A 17354-nucleotide genomic window follows, 5' to 3' on the forward strand; every position below is an offset into this window, starting at 1 on the left:
TTGAATATATTGCATGGAGCTAAGCTTAGACAGGTGAAATGTGATGCCAGATACTAACAGGAATAAACAGTGACAGCGAGCGATACGAGTCATCCGTGAATAACTTCCGCCATTATCAGGCGTAACTATTTTAGCCTTAATAGAAAAGCCTCATCAAAATGTCCATCTCTAGAGGGTATATGAGAGAGTGGCGGCGGAGGTGGCGGCATCAGCGGTGGCGGGAACGCGCCCAGATTCTAAGCGTCACCTTGGGCGCCAGATAAGAGGTTTCTGGGACACCTCTTTGTGGGGTTGTGGCGCCTCGACGTTCATTTGTTCCCCGCCGACATTTATAAGTTCCCGAATTTTAGCAACCGATAGATAGCGTTCGAATGTGTAGTGTAATTTCGAGTACTGTTTAGGGACGAGGTGGCTTTTCTGCCCGGTAAATTAATTAGTTATTGATCGGTTCCGAAATATTGTTTATAATTATTTAGATTTTTTTTTGTTTGGCGTCTCCGCTCTCAGGTTGCAGAAATGGAAATGCTGTTATCAGATATATTTCCTGTAATTGATTACATATTGATCCACGATATCATACTTCCTCCTGTGCATCTGGCTAGGCTCCTCACACACTTCTACTATACAACTCTACTCATTAAAATTAACTGCGTATTTGGCCTGATAGTTGTACAGTTCTTTCTAGATAACTTAGGCACACATCAGCGCTCTATAAATTGTGCTGAGCTTTGGTATGATAAATTAAAATGTTGAAGTGTATAGAATGATCACAACTTAGCAGGATATATCTAAACATGCAGAATGCAGCGTCATGTACCCCTAGTTGATAACATCATTATCCACACGTGACCTACACTAATATACGTTGTAATAGTTTCCAGTATTTATTAATAATAAGATTATTATTATTAATTAATAATATTATTAATTAATAATAGTAATATTATTATTAGTTTATTTATTTTTGTTATTGCTGCAGTAAGTAGAGGATTTTTCATCATATAAGAATTTCACCAAAAAATCTTAGATTCATGTTGGACAGATTTAGATTTAGAAAGGACAGGGAATTATTGGTTTGACAGTTGAGTTGTAGATGTGTGGAAAAAACTCCCAGGCAGCGTCCTTGAAGAAACCCTGGGTGTGTGTTAGACCTACCTAGCATGGGCAAATAAGCCTACTGCAGTGTTCATTGATTCATATGTTCTTCAATTTGGCAAACAATCCGAACTTATCATTAAAACTATCTACTAATTATGATCGATGCTACTTCAGATTAATATAAGTGTTTTTCATCATGATTAATGTCAGTTTTTTTAGTGTCTGTTTAAATAACACTTCTTAATTTGTTTTCGATTACATTTAAAACAATTATAAAGTTGACTATAGGCTCAATTCATCCCTAGATTTGTACGAAGTCTCGCGCTTAGTATTACATGAAGCATTTCAGAAATGTCTCCCAGGAGCTAATATTTGGACATCTTAATTAATTTTTGGTGGTTCGTGTCAGTTACATTGTTAATTTGCAAGTATATTCTGAAATTTTATATTTATTATTAACCAATTATCTTATCCGATTCAGTTATTTTGTGTATTTTTTTATTGTATTGGCTTTGTTCATACTTGCTGTTATATACTACGCTTATTTCATCCCATACATACTGTTATTACTGTTCCACTTCGTCCATATTCACATACCATTCCTGTTACAATCTTCATATATTGTCCAGTTATGTGGAAGTCAGACCAGTCAGCATGGATGACACAGGAATTATTATTTATGCTCTCTGTTTCTCTTGAAATCTTCAACTATGTAATTTTTGTTGTTTAATTGAAATTTTCAGTAATAAATATTTTTAGTATTTTGGTCACTATGCAAATTATTCTTTCTCTCCCACGTGTTTTTTTTTAATAATGGGTTATGTGCGTTTAATTTTTTTTTCATTACTATGATTTGGTCATTGTTTTACAGCGTAATTGTTTTCTTTTTATTGGTGTTGCTATTCCATTAGCTTTTATCCCCAGCTGTTTTTTTTCTTAAAGTTCTTCGCTATTGCTTCTCGAAGTTCTTCGCTATTAGTATATGTTTCTGAAGTTTAATTTCGGTTAGATACACGATGTTTGGTTTCTTAGTTTCCAAACGATGTGTAGTTTCTTTTGTTTCCACACGATCTCAACTTTCTTTTGTCCCCACACGATGTCCACTTTCTTTTGTCCCCACACGATGTCTACTTTCTTTTGTCCCCACACGATGCCTACTTTCTTTTGTCCCCACACGATGTCTACTTTCTTTTGTCCCCACACGATGTCTACTTTCTTTTGCCCCCACACGATGTCTACTTTCTTTTGTTTCCACACAACGTCTGGTTTTATTTTGTAAACGATGTCTGGTTTCTTGTTTATACAAACAGTGTCTAGTCTCTTATTTACATACAGAATGTCTTTTGTTTACACACGATGCCTGGTTTCCTTTGTTTACACTCGATGCAAGTTTCCTTTGTTTACACTAGATGCAAGTTTCCTTTGTTTACACTCGATGCAAGTTTCCTTTGTTTACACTAGATGCAGGTTTCCTTTGTTTACAAGCGATGTCTGGTTTCTGTTGTTAAATTACCAGATCTGTTTATTAGATACAGAAATCACTTACAAGATCCGTCGATGTGTTTGGGATTCATGGTTATTTTAATGATTTTTTCTTATTTTCCTTGATCTTGTTTTCCTCCCCATTTCTCCTGACAGACAAGTTACCCATTTTTCCTCTTTGGGGATTCGGGAAACCCATTTGGTTAGGTTGGGCCCTGTTTCTCTGTATACAGAAATTATTTCCTGCGCGTTTCTTACATTTGGTATAATGCCTTTCTTTACGTATTCCATTGTTTTATTTCTTCAGATTCTCCGTGTTTCTTCATGCTCTTGTTCTTCGTGTCTCTTCGCGTTTTCTGTTCTTCGTATTTCTTGTTGTTCTCGTTTTTTTATGTTCTTCTTACTCTTTTTTTTTACATGTTCTTGTTCTTCGTGTTTCTTCACGCTTTTGTTCTTCGTGTTTCTTCGTGTTATTGGGCCTGTCTCCTAGTTCTTCCCTTTTCTCAGCCTGATTAATTGCTAGTTATATTGGCTGATTTTTACTTTTCTCATATTTGTCCATTCTCCTGTGCCTTTTTCATGGTATGTTATATAACGTTATTAAAACGTCTAGTTTGTGTTGCTATTTGTCTCTCCTTGTACATTGTCGTATATTATAATCTTGAGATCATGTGTGACCTGACCTGACCTGGCCTGACTGTGGTTGCCCCTTCTGTACATAAGAAAGAATGAGCACCGCAGCAGGACTACTGGCCCATGCTAGGCAGGTTCAAGTCACCTACAAGCCAATGATGACCCTTTTCAAATCACTTGTTCTCTCTAGGCTGGAATACTGCTGTACATTAACATCTCCATTCAAAGCAGGTGAAATCGCAGATCTAGAGAGTGTACAGAGATCCTTTACTGCACGTATAAGTTCTGTCAAGCACCTTAACTACTGGGAACGCTTGGAAGCACTTGACTTGTACTCGTTGGAACGCAGGAGGGAGAGATATATCATAATCTACACTTGGAAAATCTTGGAAGGAATGGTCCCAAATCTGCACACAGAAATCACTCTCTACGAAAGTAAAAGACTGGGCAGGCGATGCAAAATGCCCCCAATAAAAAGTAGGGGCGCCATTGGTACACTAAGGGAAAACACCATAAGTGTCCGGGGCCCAAAACTGTTCAACAGCCTCCCATCAAGCATTAGGGGAATTACCAATAAACCCCTGGCTGCCTTCAAGAGACAGCTGGACAGATACCTAAAGTCAGTGCCGGATCAGCCGGGCTGTGGCTCGTACGTTGGACTGCGTGCGGCCAGCAGTAACAGCCTAGTTGATCAGGCCCTGATCCATTGGGAGGCCTGGTCATGGACCGGGCCGCGGGGGCGTTGATCCCCGGAATAACCTCCAGGTAACCTCCAGGCCTAGGCCAGTCAAGTCCAAGTCACACCCACCCACACATAAGAACAACATAAGAATATAATGTGTGTGATGAATGGTTTGAAAAACCGACAAGTTGAAGATTGAGACATTTATGCAACATATGGGAATCTTTATTCAGGAAACGTTTCGCCACACTTCATCAGTCCAATACGCCTTTCTACTTTGTATTGGACTGATGAAGCCACTGTGTGGCGAAACGTTTTCTGAATAAAGATTCCCATATGTTGCATAAGTGTCTCAATCATAAGAATATAAGAAAAGAGGAACACTGCAGTAGGTCTATTGGCCCATAGTGGGCAGGTCCTTCACAAATCCAACCCGCTAACAGAATATTTGCCCAACCCACGTTCAGTGCTACCCTAATAAATATTTGTCTAACCTATTTTGAAAAGTACACAACGTTTTATCTTCAATAACGCTACTGGGGAGTTTCTTCCACTCGTCCACAATTTTCTTACCAAACTGGTACTGTCCTATATCCTTCCTAAATCTATTTTTTTTCCAACTTGAAACTATTGCTGCAAGTGTTGTCCTGGTTAGATACTTTTAGTACATTATAATCATCCCCTTTATTTAACCCTGTTTTCCTTTTATACCTCTCAATCGTATCCCCACCTAATTCTACTCCTTTCTAGAGTGCAGATTCAGGGCCCCTCGGTCTATTCTTGTAGGAAAGATTTCATGTACGTTTTCCAGCGCATTTATATCCAATTTGTAATACGGTGACCAGAACTGTGCAGCATAATCTAAATGCAGAATAACCTGAACTCCTGTTGAAGATTGAGACACTTATGCAACATATGGGAATCTTTATTCAGGAAACGTTTCGCCACACAATGGCTTCATCAGTCCAATACAAAGTAGGAAGGTGTAAGGAGAGGAGGAGTTTGATGTAATCAGTCCCTCAGCCTGGAGTCGATGTGTTCAGTCCATCAATCTTGTAGAATGTACAGCATAGGGCCGTAGACGTGGCTTATATACTGTAGTGAGGTGAGGCGAAGCAGGCGGAGGCGAGGTCATAGTGGTACCATCCACTAGTCGAAGTAGGTCTTCGTCCAAAGGTTGGACAAGTGTTGAAGAATTCTTTGTAACAAGATCCCATGATGATGCAGTGTCTGACAGTTGTAATGGACGAAGACCTACTTCGACTAGTGGATAGTATCACTATGACCTCGCCTCCTCCTGCTTCGCCTCACCTGACTACAGTATATAAGCCACGTCTACGGCCCTATGCTGTACTTTCTACAAGATTGATGGACTGAACACATCGACTCCAGGCTGAGGGACTGATTACCTCAAACTCCTCCTCTCCTTACACCTTCCTACTTTGTATTGGACTGATGAAGCCATTGTGTGGCGAAACGTTTCCTGAATAAAGATTCCCATATGTTGCATAAGTGTCTCAATCTTCAACAGGAGTTCAGGTTATTCTGCATTTAGATTATGCTGCACAGTTCTGGTCACCGTATTACAAATTGGATATAAATGCGCTGGAAAACGTACATGAAATCTTTCCTACAAGAATAGACCTAGGTAGTAGGTTGGTAGACAGCAGCCACCCAGGGAGGTACTACCGTCCTGCCAAGTGAGTGTAAAGCGGAAGCCTGTAATAGTTTTACATCATCGTAGGATTGCTGATGCCTTTTTTCTGTCTCATAAACATGCAAGATTTCAGATACGTATTGCTACTTCTACTTACACTTAGGTCACACTGCACATGCATGTAGAAGCATATACACACCCCTCTGGGTTTTCTGCTATTTTCTTATTAGTTCTTGTTCTTGTTTATTTCCTCTTATCTCCATGGGTAAGTGGAACAGAATTCTTCCTCCGTAAGCCATGCGTGTCGTAAAAATAGAAACTTTCGTTGTTCTTTTTGGGCCACCCTGCATCGGTGGGATACGGCCGGTTTGTTGAAAAAAGTATCATGGTTATTTTCCTTTCCAAAGCATAGAGCTTTGCATTTGTAATAATGTTGGTAGAATTACCGACTTGACAAAGCTCCTGGAGAGCGAAACGTTGCCACAATAAAATGTCACATTAGTTGCACTTGTGTCCTTTTACTTTACAGCTTTCCATTTGTCTACATTAAACTGCATCTGCCATTTCTCCGACCACAGCATCAGTCTATTCGGATCTTCCTGCAGCGCTCTAGTGTCCTCGTCAGAATTAATTCGACGGCCTATTTTGGCGTCGTCGGCAAACTTGCTTATGCATTGTGGCATTTTTCCTTCTCTTTCTCGATCGTGTATTTATGTTGGACCAAGACGAGCCGAAACGCCGTCTCTAACCTTAGGGATTTTACGATGGTCCAGGACGGACCGCAACGTCGTCTCTAACCTCTTGGACTTTATAATGTGGAAAAAAAACACTTTTGCACAGTTCAGGACATTTATTAGAAATGTTTCGCCACGACGAGTGGCTTCTTCAGTCCTAATACAATGATAACCAAGAAACGAGTATAGTAGGAGGACAGACCGAAACGTCGTCCATTTTTCATCTCAGACTTTTAAGTTAGTTGTAAGTTATGTTATCTGTTACATACAAGTGGGAGATATAGTGGGTTATTGATTTTTCGTTTGGTATATTGTACATGAAATAACACTGAATGGTAAGCACTTACACTGATGTATATTATTTTTGAACACCGAGATGAGAAAAACTATTACCGTGTACAGCATCTTGTTCATATCCAGAAGCTATTGTTTAAACAGTAAATAAATGAATAGGATACCCATCGTGCGAAGGCTTTGTCTATAGTCTCCACTGCGACTCTCTCTCTCTCTCTCTCTCTCTCTCTCTCTCTCTCTCTCTCTCTCTCTCTCTCTCTCTCTCTCTCTCTCTCTCTCTCTCTCTCTCTCTCTCACCTACTCAAGCCAGTATAGGCAGATTTAATTCTTTCATTAACTGTAGATAACCAATCAGAAAAGGCAGAGTTAAGTCTCTCATTAACTGTTGGCTAACCACCAGTTGTCGGGAAAAAGGGGTTGAGGAAAGAAGAGGTGGGCTGGGGAAGGGGAGGAAGAGGTGGGAAGGGGGTGGAAGAGGGTGGAAAGGAGGTTGGAAGAAGGAGGGAGGGAAAGGGTGGCAGATGGGACGATGAGGGGTAAGGGAATGAAAAAAGGAAGAGTGGTGGAAAAAGAAAGGTGGTGGGTAGGGGTAAAGGAAATCAGGAGGAAGAAGGGTTTATGGAGGGGGATGGATAAAACGAAGGAAGGTGAAAGGAAGAGAATGAGGAGGAAACATTGGATAAAGGATAAGGGACGGAAGGCTGGTATTTGGGTACCATAGAGGGGGGCAGATAAAAGTATAGGAGAAGGGGGAGGGCGAAGAGGAATGAAAGTGGCGAGGAGAAGGTATGGGGTAAATTTGAGCTTCCATTAAAAGCTTTTTTTTTTTCCAGTGATACGAAGACTTTAGGGCTAAGAGCCCCTTTCGGGCCTGACGAAAAGACAAATCCCTAAAAGTAGTCTTAGTCTTCAAAAATCGTTCTTGGTCTTGAAATATCTTTCAAACCTCAAAATGGTTTCGAAACCTTAAAATATGTTTGGTTCCTCAAGATTAATTTCAGTTTTCAATATATTTCCGGTCCTCAAAATACCTCCCAGACCTCAAAATGTATCCCAGCCTCAAAATCTCTTCCAGGCCTCAAAATATCTTCTAGGCCTCAAAATATTTTCCAGGCCTCAAAATATCATTCAATCCTCAACATATTTTCAAACAAGCATAAAAGCGTTCTCCGAAAACTTTCGAGACTTCATTATTTTTAAAGTCCATGAAATGCCTTCCGCATCCAAAAAAAAAAAAAAAAATTTCGTCCCTCAAGAAGTCCATCCAGAACGCGCATTCCAGCCCTCGAAAGAAAAACCTTCCAGCCTTCAACAACGTTTACCCCCTGAAGAAAAAAAAATACAATCCTCACAAGCGTCTGTGTCTCAGAAAGTTGTATATCCTTCAAAGGAGCTTCGAGGAGCCACCAGGACCAACCCTCGTACAAGTGTTCCAGGAGCCAAGTGGCTGGCGGCCACCGCCGTCCCTTCCTCAGAGTCTGGAAAGTCGCTGGAATACCTTGTGTAGGTCTTTAGTCCGCCTGGGGTTATCTGAATGTTTTTAATTAACTTTGTTCTAAAGTCCTGATCGCTCTCAGCCCACCAGATTACGGAAATGGGATTTAGGCTAATTAATTCAAACCACGGAGGGGAAGGGGAAGGAGGGAAGGGAGTGAGAGGGTGACGGGAAGACAGTATGGGATGGAGGTGGCCGGGGAGGAGGTAGGAAATGGAGAAGGAGTTAAGGAAGGTCCAGAGAGAGTTGAGGAGAATGGGAAGAGGAAGGGAAGGAAGTCTGTGTCGAGTATGAGGAGGAAGAGGAGGAAGGAGTGAATTGGAAAAGGAGGAAATGGAGGGATTCAACGGAGGTGGTATGGAGACAGGATGGACGGAAAGATTTAGTTGAAGAAACAGGATATCAGACTGAGGAAAAGACGGAGTGGAAAGGTGAAAATGGAGAAGGAGAGAAGAGGAAGAATAAAGAAGAGACACGATATATTTTGAATGAAGAAGGAAAAGTCGAAATGTTGTAATAATGGAAAAAGACGGAAGAATTTGATAATCTGAATGTTTTGTATAGGAACAAGTTGGTAAGACGTTACATGAAACTATGTCAGTTTTAGGTCACGCTAGGTCACTGACTGAGGATGTCATGCTAGGTCACTGATGATAAGTCATGCTAAGTCACTGACTGAGGATGTCATGCTAGGTCACTGATGATAAGTCATGCTAGGTCACTGACTGAGGATATCATGCTAGGTCACTGATGATAAGTCATGCTAGGTCACCGACTGATGATATGTCATGCTAGGTCACTGACGAATATGTCATTCTAGGTCACTGACTAATGATAGGTCATGCTAAGTCACTGACTAATATGTCATGCTAGGTCACTGACTAATGATAGGTCATGCTAAGTCACTGACTGATGATAGGTCATGCTAGGTCACTGATAGGTCATGCTGGGTAACTGGCTAATGATAAGTCATGTTAGGTCACTGACCGATGATAGGTCATGCTAGGTCACTGACTGATGATAAGTCATGCTAGGTCACTGACTGATGAGAGGTCATACTAGGTCACTGACTGATGATAGGTCATGCTAGGTCACTGATAGGTCATGCTGGGTAACTGGCTAATGATAAGTCATGTTAGGTCACTGACCGATGATAGGTCATGCTAGGTCACTGACTGATGATAAGTCATGCTAGGTCACTGACTGATGAGAGGTCATGCTAGGTCACTGACTGATGATAAGTCATGCTAGATCACTGACTGATGATAGGTCATCCTAGATCACTTATTGATAGGTCATGCTAGGTCACTGAGGATAGGTCATTCTAGGTCATTGATGATAGGTCATGCTAGATCACTGATGATAGGTCATGCTAGGTCACTGATGATAGGTCATGCTAGGTCACTGATGATAGGTCATTCTAGGTCATTGATGATAGGTCATGCTAGATCACTGATGATAGGTCATGCTAGGTCACTGATGATAGGTCATACTAGGTCACTGATGATAGGTCATGCTAGGTCACTAATGATAGGTCATTGATGATAGGTCATGCTAGGTCACTGATGATAGGTCATGCTAGGTCACTGATGATAGGTCATACTAGGTCACTGATGATAGGTCATTGATGATAGGTCATGCTAGGTCACTGATGATAGGTCATGGTAGGAAGCAGAGAAGTGAGAGAAAGTGAGGAGAGGGTAATTATGAAGTGAGAAAATATAAGAAATGAGAGAGTAAGAATTGACAGTAACTGAGAATGAAAAAAGAGTGTGATGTAAGAGAGAGAGAGAGAGAAATAGAAGACTAAATACAAAACAATGAAAGACTGAACATAAATGCATAAAAATCATTTTACAAGATTGTAATTATCTAAAAATATATATAACTAATATTAATTACTAATTATTATTATTATTATTATATTATTATTATGTATCAACGAAGGGGGACCTTTAAGTGGTTGACTGATTTATTTTTTTCCTTCCTAGATCGCGTGGATGCTAATTCTACCATTTTATTGAAAAAATTCTGGTTTTCATGAGGAAATTTGTGAAGACCTCATTCGATCCTCTTCACACCTTCAGTACTGTTGCGTCCTACTTACAGGAAGCTATGGATTCTTATTGGACTGCGTAGGTACCAATTTGTACAATTTACTTTAGCTTCTCAGTTTCCCTTGTTTAGTAGTTCATTGCACATTCCAGCTTCTTAAAAAAAATCTTGTATGATTGTACAGAATTTTTAAAATAGAACATGAAAAAAAAGAAAGCCGAGAAGTATTTGAAACTCGCATTTTTAAGGCATTTTGAGTTTTCACAAGTTTAATGAGCACATACATAGCACATGTCCTATGCTTTATTCCAAGGCTGGTTGAAGATTCAGGTACAGTTCGTGTCCTCCTCCAGAGTTTATGTTCATAACTTGAGAACGCTTCATCTGATTGGCTTCAAATGTTTAACACTGGTGAGCTATAACAAGGGTTGGTAGCACTGAAAATGGGTTTGGCAAATATTTTTCTTAGTGGGTTTGGGTTTGGGTTTGAGGAGAGTCAGCCTAGTATAAGACAACAGGCCTGCTGCTGTGTTCCTCCGTTCTTATGTTCTTGGTAAGTAAGACACATAGGCAACAATTAGGCATCTTTATTCCGAAACGTTTCGCCTACACAGTAGGCTTCTTCAGTCGAGTACAGAAAGTAGGCAGGAGCAGTATGGAACTGTAAGCATGTACATATACCCTCTGGTCACTTGTATATAGAACATTCCCGACTTTTAAGTAGGATACACTGGTGTGTCCTACTTAAAGGAGGTCGGGATTGTTATTAGAGCGAAGGTGTCATATTCACAGTCTTATTTTTAAAATTTTATGGTTTTTCTTTTCCTTCAAATAACATGAGTATACCTTTTGGACTTAGGCTGTGTAGGTGCAAATTTGTCAGTTCATTAACGTAGTTAATTTGGAATTGTTGGATTTTCTACAGTAAGTGGATAATGCATTTTCTGGACGGCTTCAAACTTTTAACACCGGTGTATTTTTCCCCATAGGAAGATTCACAGTGATTTTGGGGCACTGTGAAGCTGGGTCACAAACGAGATTCTGTTCAGTTACTGAAGAATGTCGCTTCTGATCGGCTTCAAACCTTAAACGCTACTGTATCTTACTCGGAGAAAGGTTTAGATTGATTTTAGGATGTGTAGATGCTAATTTGCCACTTCTACTGAAGAAATTAAGGTATTAATTTCTCTGCTGTAACTTTTAAATGCCACTTCTGAGTGGGTTCGGATCTTCAACACGGATATTTAACGGCAGTAAAAACTTACGCCGCATTATTGTTTTTGCGTGCATAGAGGTAGGCTGGGTTGGGTTTATGGGATATCTGGAGGGTGTTCTGAGGGGTCAAGGCTCCTACGGCCCGGTCTATGACCAGACCTCACGGTGGATCATGGTTTCATCAACCAAGCTGTTACTGCTGGCCGCACGCCAACTGACGTACCACAGCCCAGCTGGTCAGGTTCAGACTTTAGGTGCCTCTTCAGTTCCCTCTTGAAGACAGGATACGGTCAGTAGTGAGTTTAGCTGTTATTTATTATGTAAATTCTCCAGTGGTCTGTGTAATGGATATATTTTTTTTTGGGGGGGAGGCCTGTGGGAAAAATTTATATATGTAGCCAAAAATATAAAAAAAAGTAACCTAACCTAAGAGAACCTAGAATTTAACTCCAAATCTAGAAAGTTGGGTTCATCTTTTGTGAAGTTACTTAAAAAAGAGATCTTTTTTCCTTTAGACCCAAAACATGTCATCGTTTAACATAATTTATAAAAAGCTATCGCTTTGTATTTATTATTATTATTATTATTATTATTATTATTATTATTATTATTATTATTATTATTATTATTATTATTATCACGAGATATAAATCAAATTAAATTATTTTCTAGATTAAATTAAAACGTAAACAATGCCAGAGTTCACTTTATATCTGGAGAGTGTTCCGGGGGTCACCGCCCCCGCGACCTGGCCCATCACCCAAAAACCATATACACATGAAAAAAACAGCCGTATAAAATATGCATAAATTTAATAAGGAGACACAATGACTTACGGAAGACGTGTAAAGAATTCAAACACAAAAGAGGATGTGAAACCACTCTTTATACGAGCGAAGAAGAGGAGGAGGAGGAGGAGGCGGCGTGGAATCCGATGATAATAAGGAAAGAAGGAGAGACCAAAAAAAAAAGGGGGGGGGGATCCCACTCTTTATAAACTTGCTCGTAGGATGACTGAGAAGATCCTCATATTTCATTTATGTAATCCTTAGAATCTTCCGCTAGGTTAGTAATAATTACAAAGTTTGATAAAGTTATTAACCTGACATCTAGATTTTCTACCGCGGCAATCACCCAGCCTCGACCAATTAATAAGAAAAATCGCAAAGTTTTTCCCGGAAAGCAGATTAAGGAAGTTAGACGGATCTGCGGAACATTATTCACGTAGGCTACTTCTTGAAGCTTAATTAAAGAGAATTAATATGAAAAGTTTTGCAGGGAAGAGAGATTGAAGCCTGTTACTTATCATGCTCGCATCGGGACAAGTGGTTTAAATGTGATCCGGGCAAAATGGCGCTAAACCCCGCTACCTCGAACGGGTATTCGGGTTTATCAGACCCGCCGGTTGAACGGCCGGTTGTAATGGACGTAACGGACGGTAACGGAAACCGTGCGTGTCACTACCTGTTTCCGCGACCGTGATAACGACCCACGAACACCAATGAGGCCACTTTAACTGCGACCTGCGAGAGAGATGGAAACTTTGGCTACCCTCGTTGAGAAGTTTGAGTTTAATAGATTTTAATCCTTCATTTAAGGAGGAGATATGAAAAGACGGGTGGGAGGGGGAGGAGGAAGGAGAGACTGGGGGGAGGCACACTCGCCTATTAAGGAGACACGATGCTAGCGTCGCCCAAAACACATTAATTAACTAACTTGCTAATCATATGACGAATAAATAAGAGGTTGTCAGCCATGGCAGCGGGGAGGACGGATGGCAGCAATATTGGAGGGCAGGGGAACACAACGCTAGCACGCGCGCGCAAATTTTGCATATTTTATTCGTTTTGGCGTAAACTATTTGAGCTCTATCTTGTAAGGGTTGTGAGCGCTTGTCTGTATTTTCTTAAGGTCTTGTGAGCGTCTGTCTGATTCGTGAGTGTTTCGCTGTGCTTTCTTTAATCTGATGAGTACCTGCTTGTGCTTTGTTTACTCTTATGAGTGATTCGTTGTGCATTGAGCTCTTGTCTGCCAGGTGATATTCGAACATAAGAACATTAGAAAGGAGCTCTGCAGAAGGCTTACTGGCCCATGCTAGGCAGGTCCAAGTCCAAGTCACAGGTCAGCAAAGCCACCGAGGGGTAAATGTGTCTGAGGTATTTTATTCGATTGTAACTGAGAGCATTAGTACATCAGTATCTTGCCGATTATTATTGTTGTTGTGTGAGCTTGTTGCATCAGTCCCACAACTAGTGAACTTAAGTCCCACAACTGATGAACTTGGTCCCGCGTCTGATGAACTTGGTTATCTCGCCGAGCTGTTTCCTCTTCTCTCCTCTCGTCTCGTCTCCTCTCCTCTCTTCTTTCCAGCTTCTTGTAAGAGACTTGAACCTTGTCGTGCGTGTATCAGTATTATTCTCCACTTTTACATTTCTGTATCTTAGATCTTAATTGATTAAAATATACATTGTTTTACTCCAGTCTAAATTCCGCTTACTCGATTGATTGTTCTGGGTCTTCATTAAATACCACATGAATTGCCTCTTCATTGGCCATCATGAAACATCACCGAAAAATATCAGAGAGCTTCTGTAATGTACGATTCTTGTCAAGGAGTTTCTGAACAAGTAACATGCTTTAATAAGAGGAGCACACTGATATAACATTGTGGTAGAACAGCATATATAACACATATAACAATTGGTATTTAACATGTAACACTTGATTTATATATATATATATATATATATATATATATATATATATATATATATATATATATATATATATATATATATATATATATATATATGTCGTGCCGAATAGGCAGAACTTGCGATCTTGGCTTAAATAGCAACGCTCATCTTGCCATATAGGACAAGTGAAAATTTGTGTATGCAATAATTTCGCCAAAATCATTCTGAACCTAACGAAAACAATATATTTCATTGTATTTGTTTAGTATTAAATTATTGTAAACGTATTTAAAATATATTTAGTTGGGTTAGGCTAAAATAAATTGCTCTTTTTATAATAAGGTTAGGTAAATTTTCTAAGATTCTTTTGGTGCAAAATTAAAAGTTTTAACATTAACATTAATGAAAAAATATATCTTTAAACGTATAAGAGAAAATTTCAGAAAGGACTTAATTTTAAATGAGTTCTTGCTAATTGACCAGTTTTACATATTCGGCACGACACACATATATATATATATATATATATATATATATATATATATATATATATATATATATATATATATATATATATATATATATATATATATATATATATATATATATATATATATATATATGTATGTATATATATATATATATATATATATATATATATATATATATATATATATATATATATATATATATATATATATATATAAATTAAAAATAATCACTCTGTATAGATATATGGTTAAATAAAAAAAATGGTTATAATCATAACTATAAAGTTTAAAGGGGGTGAACCGGTAAGCCAGTGGAAGGCTTCGGTCTGATGACCTAAAGCTCCAGCTGCAGGTCATCATATGACTAAGAAACACTTGTCCTGTTTCCTGACAAACATAATACCTGGTGATGGGCCGGACCTTGGGGGCGTTGACCCTCGGTATACCCTGCAGGTATACCAACCTGTGTGGATATGGATTCATTATATACAAATATACCCTTGAAAGAGACTATGAATATTTTGGTAATATAATCATTGGTATATCTTCAACAAGTCACACTCTGGAAAAAAGGAGTGTGCCATCAGCATTTGTCAGACTATGGGTGAAAAAGTATGTCCCGAACGTCAGATTTACTCTTCTCAGAAATAGAATGTATGCTCGTGGTGGTGAAGAAATTTTGTGATCTATGCGAGTAGAAAATAGGACGCGAGTCTGACCCGCGTTCGGCAGACGGAGGATCAAACCTCCGCCCACGTCTTTGCGCTGAGTGACCCACATGGGTTTAGCGCTGAACATTAATTATTATTATTATTATTATTATTATTAATGCTTGTGAGAACCATTTGTTTATCCATCAAGATTGACGGATATTCTAACTTGGTTAATCTCACCTACCACTTCTCTCTTTTCCCCCTTCCCCTCTCTCCCTCCTTTCCGCCATCCCTTCCCCCCCTCTCCCTCCTTCCTTTTCGATCTCCCCCCCCCCTACCAAGAGTAACTTAGGGACTGTCACCAGTGCCTGATGACCATTTAATTAGTTTCTCCGAGTGTTGTTGGTGACGGGAGTAACCCTTCACGTATCTGGCGTACCCTGTCACCGTGACGCCCCCTCCCCCTGCTTCCCCTACCGTGAGTGTGACGCGTCTTCCCCCGAGAGTGTGACATGTCTACACCCGCGAGTGTGAGACATGTCCCCACACGAGTATGCCAGCTTTCCAGAGATTGCGTCCCCACCCTCCAGAGTGTGAGCACCTCCGAGAGTATGTAAGCACCCCTGAGAGTGTGTCGGCACCCCCAAGAGTGTGTTAGCACCCCTGAGAATGTGTCAGCACCTCCGAGAGTGTGTCAGCACCCCCAAGAGTGTGTCAGGACCCCTGAGAAAGTGTCAGCGCCCCCGAGAATGTGTCAGCACCGCTGAGAGTATGTCAGCGTCTCTGAGAGTGTGTCAGCACCTCTGAGAGTGTCAGCACCTTCGAGAGTGTGTCAGCACCTCCGATGGTGTGTCAGCACGCTCAAGAGTGTGTCAGCACCCCTTAGAGTGTGTCAGCGCCTCCGAAAGTGTGTCAGCACCCACGAGAATGTGTCAGCACCACCGAGAATATGTCAGCGACTCCGAAAGTGTGTCAGCACCTCCAAAAGTGTGTCAGCATCTCCGAAAGTGTGTCAGCCCCTCCAAAAGTGTGTCAGCACCCCATAGAAAGTGTCAGCTCCTCCCCAGGAATGTCAGCTTCCTGAAGACTGGTGTTTGACAGAATCTTGATTTTTGATGGATATTGACTGACTCTTGACCTCATAAGCTGCGTGTTGGGTGGAGATTGACTGACTCTTGACGTTTGAGTGACTTGCTTAATGAATACACACACACACACACACACACACACACACACACACACACACACACACACACACACACACACACACACACACACACACACACACACACACACGAAATAAGACTGCCCTGTCTTCTATATCTTTCTAATTTATCAATATCGTCTGCAAACAGCGTTCGAAAATAATACCCAAACAGAAATAAATACAACTCAGTCTGTACTCACATTTTTTGTTTAGGTTAGAGAGATGTGAAATTGGAACAAAAATCGAGTACCTGGTTTATGCAAAGCCAGCATTATGCACACAGCTTTAGCTATTATCAAATAATAATAATGCCACTGACTTTTATTCATGAATATCGCAATTTAAACAAAAGGAAGGTGTATGTATATCTAAAATAATATTTAGTTAACATTATTATTATTATTATTATTATTATTATTATTATTATTATTATTATTATTATTATTATTATTATTATTATTATTATTAGTGTTATTATTATAAAAAAGAAGCGCTAAGCCACAAGGGCTATAGTTAACAGATTTACAACTAACTCATCCTAGACGTTTCGGCCCTTCCTGGGCCATTATCAAGTGAGAGACAGAGGTGAACATTATATATATATATATATATATATATATATATATATATATATATATATATATATATATATATATATATATATATATCGTGCCGAATAGGCAGAACTTCCGATCTTGGCTTAAATAGCAACGTTCATCTTGCCATATAGGACAAGTGAAAATTTGTGTATGCAATAATTTCGCCAAAATCATTCTGAACCTAACGAAAAAAATATATTTGATTTTGTTTGTCTAGTACTAAATTATTGTAAACGTATTTAAAATATATTTAGTTGGGTTAGGCTAAAATAAACTGCTCTTGTTATAATAAGGTTAGGTAAGTTTTCTAAGATTCTTTTGGTGCAAAATTAAAAATGTTTACATTAACATTAATGAATAAAA

The 17354-nt window shown here is 39.5% G+C and overlaps 1 protein-coding gene across 1 annotated transcript in view; it reads left to right on the forward strand.

The window, feature by feature from the left end:
* The window catches only part of LOC128689351 (cyanocobalamin reductase / alkylcobalamin dealkylase), a 128898-nt gene that overhangs the window by 30334 nt on the left and 81210 nt on the right, over positions 1–17354 (forward strand). Inside the window, exon 2 of the mRNA XM_070086149.1 lies at positions 10067–10210. The gene's annotated coding sequence lies outside the window, so the exon portion shown is untranslated. The remainder of the gene's footprint in view (positions 1–10066; positions 10211–17354) is intronic.

The sequence above is a fragment of the Cherax quadricarinatus genome, chromosome 18, assembly GCF_038502225.1.
Source record: "Cherax quadricarinatus isolate ZL_2023a chromosome 18, ASM3850222v1, whole genome shotgun sequence".
NCBI classification, from domain to species: domain Eukaryota; kingdom Metazoa; phylum Arthropoda; class Malacostraca; order Decapoda; family Parastacidae; genus Cherax; species Cherax quadricarinatus.